The 12,769-nt window shown below is 40.0% G+C and overlaps 1 protein-coding gene across 2 annotated transcripts in view; it reads left to right on the top strand.

Moving 5' to 3' along the window:
- PLCE1 (phospholipase C epsilon 1) overlaps positions 1 to 12,769 on the top strand; it is a 677,378-nt gene that overhangs the window by 476,921 nt on the left and 187,688 nt on the right. The window lies entirely within an intron of this gene.

The raw sequence follows: 12,769 nt of genomic DNA, 5'->3' as shown, positions 1-12,769 counted from the left end.
AATAATAACCTGTATAAATACCTGTATTATAATAAAAATTATAATTCATGCGTTTGTGTTTCAAATTTATCACATCTGGGATGTCTACTAGAGTCTTGTTTTGGTCAGGTTTAAGTAAGTAATTACTAAGAGTTGTAGGCCTACAATACATAACGCCAAATTTACATGCAAAAAATTGTACCACTTTTGGTACATAATCCCTGACATAATCATAACGCCAGGGAGGCTAATGTTAAAAAAGTTAATAAACATTAGCATGTTTAGTAACAGATTTGTGTCGAAATTTGTGTTATTTTGCAAAACTTTAAATGTACTAAATATTGGCCCATATCGGCCGATATGCGATGGCCAAAATATCGGCATCGGTAATGAAAAACCGATATCAGTCGATCCCTACTGTGTACAATATCTTTTAACTCCTATACCATGGTTTAATAGGTTATTTTTTGCAAAAAGACCATTTTTAATAAGTGTTTTCAAAATATTGAGTATTTTAATATGTAGCAATGTTGTCAAATTTGTTCCAGAACTATAAAATCATTAAAAGGCTTAACAGTTCAATGCAATGAAAAATGCTCTGAGCTTTTAGAAAGTGATTAGCATACACTGTGTTATGGTATCTTAGTTGTCAAAAGATCAACTGTCCTCACATTATTTAACCACTTGCCGACTGCCGCACGACTATGTACTGCGAGAGTCAGCCTCTCCTGGGCAAAGTGACGTATGGGTACGTCACTCGCCCACGAGCCTATAGGGGGCAAGCGCGCCATCAGCGGCAGCGCGCTCCTGCTCGTTCCCTGCCTTCCCCGCGCATGTGACTGGCAGCTCCGATGTCCGCCAGCCACTCGCCATCTTGCTCAGGAGAGGGAGAAAGACAGACGGCTGATGTAAACACAGCCGTCTGTCATTCTCCCTTAGATCATCACTGAGGCTATACAATCCTGCCATGTAGGATCGTATGTCTCTGTGATGATCTAACAAGCCATTCCCCCTGATAGTTAGAATCACGCCCCTAGGGACACACTTAACCCCTTGATCACCAATAAAGTTAACCCCTTCCCTGCCAGTGTAATTTCTACAGTAACAGTGCATATTTATAGCACTTATTTCTGTAGTAATGTCACTGGTACCCCCAAAAGTGTCAAAAATGTCAGTCAAGGGTCCGATCTGTCCACAGCAATGTCGCAGTCCTCTTAAAAAAAATCGCAGATTGCCGCCATGGCATAAATCATTCCTGTAGTTAGTAAACACAATAACTTTTGTGCAAACCAATCAATATATGCTTATTGCGATTTTTTTATACCAAAAATATGTAGCAGAAAACAAATTGGCCTAAAATGTTAAAAAATTTTGATTTTTACATTTTTTTTGAGAATTTCATATAAAAAAATGTAAAATATATTGTTATTTTTTTCAAAATTGTCGCTCTTTTTTTCTTTATAGCGCAAAAAGTAAAAATCGCACAGGTGATCATATACTACCAAATGAAAGCTCTGTTTGGGTACAGCGTCGCAGGACCGCGCAATTCTCCATTACAGTCACGCAGTGCCGAATCGCAAAATAGGGCCTGGTCTTTGAGCAGCCAAATCCTCCGGGGCTTAAGTGGTTAACCACTTTACCGCTGAGTACCGTAGTACTACTGCGGCAAAGTGGCTCTTGTAGGTCTGACGACGTAGACCTACGTCGCCAGACTCCTCCCCCTGTTGGCGGCGCTCGCGCGCCGCCGGAGGCGCGCTCCCGCTGTTTTCAGTCACAGCGGGAGTCGGGCCAGGAGAGGAGCGGCGGCGATCGCCGCTGCTCTGCCCCGATCGTCGGGGAATCCAGTTTGGAGATCCGCCCGCCTGTGTAAACAGAGCAGGCGGATCTCCTAAGTGACAGGGAGTGACAGATCGGAGTGTTCAGCATAGCTGAACATCCGATCTGTCCCTAGCTCACTCAGTCACCTCCCCCCCACACGTTAGTAAGCACCAGGCATACATTAACCCCTCCCTCTCCAATAAAATTAACCCCTTCCCTGCCAGTGTCATTTTTACAGTAACAGTGCATATTTATAGCACTGATTACTGCAGTAATGTCACTGGTACCCCCAAAACTGTCAAAAATGTCAGTCAAGGGTCCGATCTGTCCGCCGCAATGTCGCAGTCCCGCAAAAAAAATCGCAGATCGCCGCCAGTACTCGTTAAAAAAAAAAAACACCAAAAATGACATAAATCTTTCCCTTAGTTAGTAAACGCAATAACTTTTGCGCAAACCAATCAAAATACGCTTATTGCGATTTTTTTTACCAAACATGGGTAGCAGAAAACAAATTGGCCAAAAATTTAAAAAAAAATTGGTTTTTACATCTTTTTTGGGGGGAATTTCATATAAAAAAATGTTAAAAATATTGTTATTTTTTCAAAATAAACGCTCTTTTTTTGTTTATAGCGCAAAAAGTAAAAATCGCACAGGTGATCAAACACCACCAAAAGAAAGCTCTGTTTGTGGGAAAAAAAGGACATAATTTCGTTTGGGTACGGCGTCGCATGACCGCGCAATTGTCAGTTAAATTCGCACAGCGCCGAATCGCAAAAAGTGGCCCAGACGTAAGACAGCAAAATGCTCTAGTGGTAAAGTGGTTAAACAAGTTCACCTTTCCCAAAGACTTGTCTATGCAGTCAAGGGTAGATATAGTAGATATTAAAAAAAATACTGTGCAGCTTTTGTAAAATGTTCATTTATTTTATTGTTTTACCTGAAGGCAGAAAAACTCCCAGTTAGCAACCCCTACATTCATGGCTAATTTCTGAAAAAAGAGAGAGCCGTTAAGGGAGAATACTTTCCATATTATTTTGGTCAGGGTCTGCCGAGGTGTGCAAACTGATTATCTGGTCTTTGGACATCTAGGATACCATGACAGAGTGACGTTGATTTACCAAGGCTCCATTGACACTTCTTGATTTGATGTGAACAGAGTCTAAAGGCAAATAGACTGTGCACTTTGCAAGTGCAGTTGCTCCAGAATCCAGTAAATAAAATAAAGCTTCAATTTACAAAGAATACTCTGTCACATGCAAGAAAAATAAAAAAAGGCATTTTACATCATGCACATGATTGGATGATGGAAATGAGCACTGCTTTACCACATTTACTAAGTTCTGGGGAAATTGAGTGTAACTACACTTGCAAAGTACACAGTCTATTTTCCTTTAGTAAATCCACCCAAAAGTATGAAGATCACTTTAGAACGGCTCAGAACATTTTTCATTGTATTGAACCTATATACAGTACAACCTCTTTACTGGATCAATTAAAACAAACACTTAGTGGAAGCCATTATTCATGGGAATAAATAGTTATTACTTTAGATTTAATACATATTACATTGGCTGTATACATCCTATTATAAACATACATTATTTATTGGTAACACACTTGACTGAAGTAACAAGGTTGGATTAACAGTTTGCTTCTGAAAGCAGAACTAAACCCTCTCATCACTTACAACCAAGGAATCTGCCACCTTAGCCTTTCTTTGATCTGCAGTTGCCGTGGTGCTGCACATATAATCAGTTATGACACTATCTATTTGATGGCTTGACAGTTTGGTTGAGAGGAGATGCATCTGACCGTTTTCATCAGAACATGCCTTGATAATAACAACTTTGAAAAACCAAATTTATTGGTTTTAGTTCTGCTTAACTTGAGCTGCTTGCTTAAAAATTATAATGAAAACAATAACCAAAATAATTTTTTAAAATAGAAATCAAGCAATAGCATATTTACAAGCCATATATGGGCGTTGTCCTGTGCTGTCAGCTACTCTTTTGATTCATATATCCCTTCTATTCTGCTTAGCTAAAGTTGAGGCACCACAGTTTACTGTTAAAATGCAAAAGCTTCCTCTATTTCCTTTCTGCTATTCGTTTTGCTCCTAGTGTCAGATTTATAGCATTGTGCAGTGCAATAGAGCGATTGGCTCATACCGCACAACTTGTCACGCATATCTTCATTTGTTCTGTGCAAGAGATTGTGGGGAATATAATATGAATACAGATTTGAGCCTGGTCTTGCAGTATTTAAAGGATGTTCACATTTGTACAAAAAAATAATAAATGCAGGTAAAAAAATGTGCATGTATTATTTTTTGTATTAGGAGCCTGTAATGGATTGCACCAGCGATCAGGAGATCACTGATGTCATGCAGGTCTCCTGGACACGGTCAGTTTATTGGCTTACCTGTACATCCTGTACGGGTAAGCCGATACTCACTGACAGGAAGACTCAATGAACTACCACAGCGTCATGGTAATTCATTGAGAACTACAAGCTAACAGCCGCTAAGGAAGTCAGGACTTGTAGTTCAGTCACACACAGAGCTGTGTGTATGAATGGCACGGTCGTGTGTGCTAAGCCCCACTGCTTTCAAAAACTGGCAGCTAGTATAGGGAAATTCTCCCCGCACTGTTGCCACGGGGGCCCAGCAAGGGGCGCCTGCAGCACTGGGAACTTGTTACATGTTCCACCCTAAAATTGGGTGGAACATGTAACATGTTCCCAAAGGTGAACCTATCCTTTAAGATACATGTAATGTTTTCATCCAAAAGAAACCTGGACTAAAGGTCTTTTTTATATTTGGCTGCAGTTTTGCTTCAAAGATGCAGTCCAGCAAAAAAAAAAAAAAAAAAATGTTCAACTCATAGGTGAAGTTCGGTGAGCAAAGTTTTCATCTATCATCTTATATCTCTTGGCATCTCCAGTGCATAATTTCCCTGTAGTAGTACCTGGTTCTGTTCCTACCCACCTTTTGGAAATTCCCAACGCTTTTCTGGATTCAGGTGAAGCATTAGAGATGTTAGACATTGTTGTGTGACAAATATCAGTTTTAGGCAAACTGACCTTTACTGTAATAATATTTTTAACAAAATACACTGACTAACCAACATGTCTTTAACTGATCTTCTAAATTTAGCTCAAAGAAAAGTCATGAGTCGAACCGAGTTTTGTAAGTTAATTTTACATTTGTGGTTTTTTAATTTCTTTTTTATTAACAATAATTTAATTTAGAAATAAGGCTTTTAAGTATGTTTTCCATGTGTTCAGCAGTAACTAAAGCTCTGCATCATTTTGCAACTATTGGTGGTAAATTTATAAAGCACTGACAATAACATTCACCAAACATTCACTGCAAATGAATTGATCACTGTACATTAAAAAAACTTGCATCAGTCTACAGTCCCTCTAGACTTAGTACAGCATAAAAAAAATTGGATCATGAAAAATGATCTGATGTTGAGCATTTTACATAACACACAAAAACATTGACCAAATTTTGAAGCCTGTGGATCCAGTTCAATGCTGTTGGATAGTTTTCATTGTTTGCTGTCTGCTATGGAGATATCTGTTCACTTTCCCTTCCTCCCCTTTTCGTTTTTCTTCTTTTGAAGCGCTTTTAGTTGGCATGGGGTTGTCTCCCATGCCCGCCTTCCTGGGAAGTATTGGTTGGCTGTAAAAAAAAGTTCCTGGACTATAGTTTTATTTTTAATCTGTGCTAATTGGCATATTTTGTATGTATACAAATAGAACAGGGTAAAGCATGGCCAATCAAAAGAAACATCACTTAAAGCTTGTATTAACATAACTACGCAACCAGTGGTTCATATACATAGAATTTAAGCATAAAAAACAAATCCATTTACCTGGGCAACCTAAATAGGTTTCATACCTTTTTTTGTAGAGTTACAAATACAGCAATAAAGATATCTAGAGTAATGGTAACTGTCCATACTGTAGTGGAATTTGATATAATTTAGTCCATGAAGTGTAAAGATGGGGAATCTAACATTAACGCCATGGTGACCATATAGTAGGAGGTAATCTTTAAAGGGGTTAAGGTTTGGGACTGCTTTGGAGTAGTTCACTTGCACCTGTAAAGATGTAGGGCCTGGTGTATTCTTGCCTGACTGCACAGAGCATGGCAGATAGTCATGGATATGAAGGAATATAGAGGAATACAGAGATGAGAATGAGAGAGAAAGAAGGAAAAAGGGGGAGATGCAGGGTATAGGATATGCAATATGAATGGGCCCTCACACCATCTCCAGGTCATCCACAATAGTAGCAGGGACACAAGTCAGAATATGTCAGCACTCAATACAAAAGGAGGACCAATCTATTGAAATATTTAAAAAATTCTGAGGCAAATCGAAAGTAGTTCAACCCAGACCACGTGATCCTGTTAGTTTCTGATTTGTCATTTTCCCAGGAGACCATTTGTTCCAGATGGCTCAAGAAGTCCACCTTGCAAGCCCAGTCAATAAGTGCCTGGTCTGCACCAATTCCTGGATATACCAGTGTGAGCTGCTATGCGAAAGTGGCAAAGTAAGCCTTTTTTATTCTGTTCATATGAGCAAGGCAACATGGACAGAATCGTGATCAGAGGAGCACTGAGAATCCAATCCCCTACCACTTTATAATACAGTTGAAGAATTTTGTCCCAAAACAGGGAGATTAGAGGGCATATGGTTAATTGTGCTCAAACTATTCAAACATCTCCAGCAAGCATTTGGTATCGAAGTATCAATGTTATGCAGAACTGAAGTCAACTATACCATCTGACCAAGATTTGATAATTGCGTTCCTGTCCACTAGTAGATATAGAGGCTTTGTGAGTAAACGCTAGTGTCTTATTTTGTCTTCAGCGAGGTTAAGCTCCTCTTGCCATTTAAAAAAGAAGTGCGGGTTTGATAGGTAAACTCATATGAAAAATTTGTACACAATAGATAGTACGTGTCTAGATTTGTCAGATTGAAGGAGCAAAGATTCAAAATCTGTAGGTGGTCTAAGGAGTGAATCGTGAGGTTGAAAGATATTAAGATATTCATGTAATTGGGAGCATTCCAGCCAGACTGTTGAGGGGTTGTGACAGTGGGGCAGGAGTCTGGATAAAGTTATTTGAGAACCTTGTGACATAGTGTGGGAGATGTTAGAAGTCTTAGACCAGGAAAAGAAACATGAAATATGCAAGATGTTTCCAGGGCCCCTATGTTTGGAGAGACCTTATGGGTCATTTTCCAAATGTCTATCCAGTCTTCGAGTGTGAGGTCCAAGTCCAGGTCAGAAGTCCACTTGGCTACATAGGCCGGGGAGGGGGTGGGGGTTTTGGAGTAGTTAGCAACATGACATAGAGTGTACATATAACTCCTTTTGCATGCAGGTCTAATGAGCATAATCGTTCATATGTGGACATGACACCCAGGCCCATGTTGGATGTGTATCTAGTGATATAGAAGTGTTTTTTTTTTTTAAGATATCTAAAAATCTCAGAATTGTGGAGCTTATATTGGGCTTGCAGAGTCGGGAAGTATTAAAAAAACCCTGGATGTCTCAAGATGGTGGAGTCGAGTTAGCCACAATCGAGTCCAATAATAAAACATGGTTGGTGAGGCCATAGCTGGGTAGAAAGTCTGATTATGAAGAAAAGATGGTAGAGGTCAATCAGATGTGATAAGACTAGCTTTGTCTTTCACTCTGTCCCAGATACATAAGGAGTGACGGGTGAGGGGATTGAGGGAAGGGCCTCGCTCACGTGGAGTAATCCAAAGCAAGTTATCTATGGAGTATGGGTCTGCATCCAGGGCCTCAATGCCAACTCAAAGAGGGGCTTAATCGGTAGCATGGTACTTGAGCCAATTGGGCTGCCTAGTAATATTTGGAGAAGTGAGGAATGCCCAAACCCCAGCCCGTTTAGAGCGTAAAAAGGATAGATCTCGAAAAGCGAGGTCAAGTGGATCCCCAAATGAACTGGGTAACCTTATGCTGAAGGCAGTATGTCCATTTTGATAATATTCATGCACCCAAACCAGAAAAAATATGGTTTGTTATAGAATTAAGGGAGAGCCCTAAAGAATTAAATGTAATTGTGGTACCCACATTCCATAATAATATGGAAAGAAAGGAAAGAAGGGAAAGGGTGTTGAACCAACAACCATATCCCCAGCTAAATATTGGGTCGGGACTTTTTAGGGTACAGAAACCATGTATGACCAGAAAATATATAAAAGTATACATTTTATTAAACATACAGAGACATTATTTTTGTTTAAAAAGGATATTTGTTACAAAAATATTAATCTGTACAATATTAAAGACAGAAGAAAAAAAACATTTTGGGACAATCGCCCAACTGGAGTTAACAAACCAAAATGTTGTATACAGTCATTCGAAAGAACATGATGACAAAGTCTTCCAGAATTTTTTGAGTACTGTCAATCCTCTACATGTTTCGCAGGGCGCAGCCTGCTTCTTTGGTAGGGTAATTGTTACAGTTACTCAAAAACACATCCAAGGTCCATACGGCAGACACAAACTCCCACCAGGTATACAGTTTCCCCCCCAGGCGGACACGGGGGAGGTAGAGTATGGATAGCCTTAAGAAAGCCCCAGATGATCAGTCCAGGTAGAGCGGGGGTAAAGCCACAAAAGATGGGGTTCAAACAGGTAAAATCTTATCAATAATGGAGAATAGAAGGTGATCGTGGTATATATTTCCAAATTTAGGGAGCATAAGGGCAAGGTCCGTAATCTAGATTCTTAGTCCTATAGCTTAAGTGTGGCAACCCAACCATCCCGCTCCATCCAGGAGTACATCTGAAAATGTTTTGTTAACCCCAGTTAGGGTGATTGTCCCAAAAATTTTTTTTTCTTCTGTCTTTGAATTTGTACAGATGGATATTTTTGTAACAAATATCCTTTTTAAACAAAAATAATGTCTCTGTATGTTTAATAAGATGTATACTTTTATATATTTTCTGGTCATACATGGTTTCTGTACCCTAAAAAGTCCCGACCCAATATTTAGCCGGGGATATGGTTGTTGGTTCAACATCCTTTCCCTTGTTTCCTTCCTTTCCATGGTTTGTTATAGGATTGTAAGCAATTGTGAATCGTACAGAGAAAGGGTGTGTAGCTCATGTCTGCAAGGGCTGTCTATGAGGTTGATAGATAAGCATCTAAGTAGTTAATGGCTTGTTGTTGCCATTTAAAAGAAAAGTTCAATTGGATACGAGAGACTTCTTGAGATGACAGTGATATGTTTAAGACTTCGGTTTTATCATATTGTACTTTAAAGTTACTCAGTTGTCCAAATACCTCAAATTATAGAAAAAAGGGATATGTGTGGGGTCATGACATAGAGGGGAAGGTCATCAGCATAAATCAGCAGTGTGTATTGACAGGGGCCTACTGTGATTCCTTTAATTGTGGACTTGTTTTGAATTGCTAATATTAAATGTTCCATTGTTAGGATATATAGTAATGGGTAGAGGGGACAGCCCTGGGGGTGCCATTAAAAAATATCCAAAGAGCGATAAAGAAGGCCAGGAGATCAGACGTGGGCTGATAGGTTGTGATTGAGGGCCAAAATTTTTGTCCGATTTTCTGAAGGTTGGCCCTAAGTAACTCCCAGTTTACTCGGTTGAATGCCTTTTTGGCATCAACAGATATTAAACACACTGGTATTTTATTTTTACAGAATACTATACAGAATACTTTATTAATCCCAAAGGAAAATTGGGAAATTGTTCTGGGCATATTCCATCAGGGAGATGGTTTTAAGAGTATTATTTCTGGCTTCCCAGTCTGGGGTGAATCCCACTTGGTCAAGAACAATAAAATCCGCAATGTATGAGGTAAGCCAACATCTTAGAATATAGGTGGATATCAGTGTTTGTGGGCGTTATGGGGAAATAGCTACTACACAAATCTATGTCTTTCCCTGGCTTAGGCAGAACTTCTATATGGACCTTTAGGGCCTGAGATGGAAAACCAACCCCAGGTGATATGGCATTGTAAAATTTTGTGAGGAATGGAGCCAGGGAGTCACTAACGAGCCTATAAAAGTCAGGAGTAAAGCCTTCGGGTCCAGGGCTTTTATTGGGTTAAATCAAGGAGATTGCCCCTTTATAGTTCCTCCTCTACAAAAGGTTGTTCTAAACTGTATATGTCAGTCACCGGTAAGTTGGGGAGAGTGGTCTGAGTATTGTACTCTCTAATTTTAGTAGATAGAGCATGGTTATGTTTATGTTTCTCTGTCGTGGCAGTAAAAATGTTATAAAGAGATTTGTAGAACATATAGAATGCTTCATTGGGATGGTGTGCATTGTGACCATCAGGCCGTTTGGGAATGGAGATTGTATCGTTTTTAGCATGAAGTGCTATAAGAGCCTACCTGGAGCCCTAGTTTTGAGTGAGGGATACTATTGATAACATTGAGTTTCCCGGACAGGCAGTTGTGCATCCCTCAAAACAAAAATTCTCCTGCACTCGGGTGGTATGTAATGAAGGATGAGAGTTCTTATATGGTCTTGGTATGCAACACTCTAGGTCTTGCTGCCCCCTCAGGACCAAGGGTATCCAAAATGTACTGAAAGACAACAACAAAAGAAGGGTGCACCAACCTCATGCATTACCACTAAAAAAGGTTTATTGTAATCCAAAGACAATAAACGTTATACTCACAAACGAGTGACGATCTAGCACATAAAAGATAATGGAACTTGTCTTCTCCAAAATAACAAGGGGACCCCTGTACTGGATGATGTGCTGGTGTCAGCAACTATATGACTGGGCTGACCCGTTTCGAGGGAGGACCCTCTTCCTCAGTACCAGTAGCACCTTTTTAATCCGCATGATGATGCCTTCATGGGCAAAGCTGTAATCACAAATTTCAGAACATAGACTTCCCCCCAGAACAACCTCGCTGACACATTTCACCTATGTGTCCGTCCAACAGCAACTACCACAGGTAATCACTGGTTGTGTGGAGAGCCACAAATTGATGTAGCCACTGGTGACCTGGCATTATAGCAAATGGGGCTGGCAGCCACACCTAGTCGCTCACAGCTGCAGTGAGAATTGTAGAGGCAGAAATCAGAAGACTCCTGCCTCTGCAATTCTCACTGGCCTAAGATACCACTGTGAATGTAGCCCTAATGCAAAATGATTTATTTAGTAGAGCTTGCAAGCTTAATGCAGCATTAAAAAGGAAATGAAAACATAGAAAGATGACACAGAGTACCCATTGTTGTAATTTAAATAGTGATATAGCATAACCAAAATGACAAAAAAAAAAGAGCAAACTTCCACACAACCTTACACACATGCTCCACCTTATCCCCCGGGTACACTTAACGAACAAAGAAGCACATAAACCAGTACCCGAAGAAGTAAAATTCAAGGACAGTGCCCCAGATTAAGAGGTCATACATGATTTCCAACCATTAATTCAAAATTGTATTGAGTTTTTTGGGACATGCTCTGCCACCATATATTATTTTGTACTTCCATAGTTCTGTATCGATCATATAAAAAACTTAAGGATGGGGGACTGCTTGAAAAAGTATCAACTGGTGCGTTATGCGTTAATGAGCCAGCAGGACAAACTCATTCAGGATACCAAATAAGCACACTTCTGATTTTCTAGGGCCAAAACTGGTGTTGGTTTCTAATTTGGTGTCATATGTGGCTTCTTAGTAAAAAAGCTGTTTTGGGCTTTCTAGCTCCCTGCACTAGACATGTGAAACAGTGGACAAAATTATGATATCTGTTTGTTGTTACTCATTGGTAATGACTTTAGTACAGCTATTGTACTGGACTCTCAGCAGCATCATTGACAGAGGCATCTTTGAGAATGTTGAACGTGACACAAGTCTTTGTCATTTTACATTGCAAGTATAGCCAAAACTATTTTTATGTTCAAGCGTGGGGATGGGTTAAGACCCCTGTAAGGTATTTGCTCTTATTTGGGGCTCTATTAAAAAGACATACCTTCACATCCTGTCCTGCTGACAGTTTCTAGACAGGAAGGGATGACAACAGCAACACAAAGTACAAATGCATACATAGAAAAAAAAGAAAACTAGAAAACTGGGTTCCAGGCACTGATAACTGTGAATCCAAAACTTTTATATGAAATTGGAACAGGAGGACACAATAATGGATTTAGAACTTAACTGTGCAGCTGTCAGATCACATTAGAATAATGTGGAATGGTTAGGAACAACAAAGTTAGACTGTGCTCTGTAGCTCAATTGTGAGAATTCGCACAAGCCATGAGATATGTTAACTAAAATATGTCCACAGTGAGTGATTATTTAAAACACTTGTAGTTTATTAGTAATAAAAAGGAAGGATGTGCGATATTACAAACGTTACCATGCTGACTTGAGCACCGATGGGTCACTGTGTCCTAGGCAAGGAGAAGGCATGGGAAGGCACCAACCACCATGTCCACGGAGATGGAATGGGCTGCAGGGTACAAGCTGGACCTCGCCAACGTGAGCAGGTGACGTCACTCAAGCGGCTGGGCGGAAGCATATTACCCGGAAGAAGAAAGCCACAAAGAACCAGCGTGGAGTGCATGAGCACGAAACATGTCGTCACGGCAAACAGGGGCGCATGCGCTCCACGCTGGCTCTATGTGGCTTCCTTTGTCAAGTTACGGAGGAGACGGAAATCCGAGGTTTTAAGCCCAATGTGGGGGCTGGGAGTGGGCATAGCTGAAGGGAGAACTACAGATTAACCCATGAGTGCCCTTATATGATTAAATAGCATCTTAGTAACACCAAGTATTAAAATTAAAGAACGTGTAGTAAATAATCAACAAATATATCAAATACATATTTTAGCTATCAATTCTAATGGCTTGCTAATTCTCATAATTGAGTTACAGAGCGCTGTCTAACTTTGTTGTTCTTAACAAAGTACAAATGATTTTCTTTAGTAGAGTAGG

This window comes from Pelophylax lessonae, assembly GCF_965119305.1.
Source record: "Pelophylax lessonae genome assembly, chromosome: 9".
Lineage (NCBI taxonomy): Eukaryota > Metazoa > Chordata > Amphibia > Anura > Ranidae > Pelophylax > Pelophylax lessonae.
Note: the sequence above shows the minus strand (reverse complement) of the source record. Positions and strands in the feature narration are given on the sequence as shown.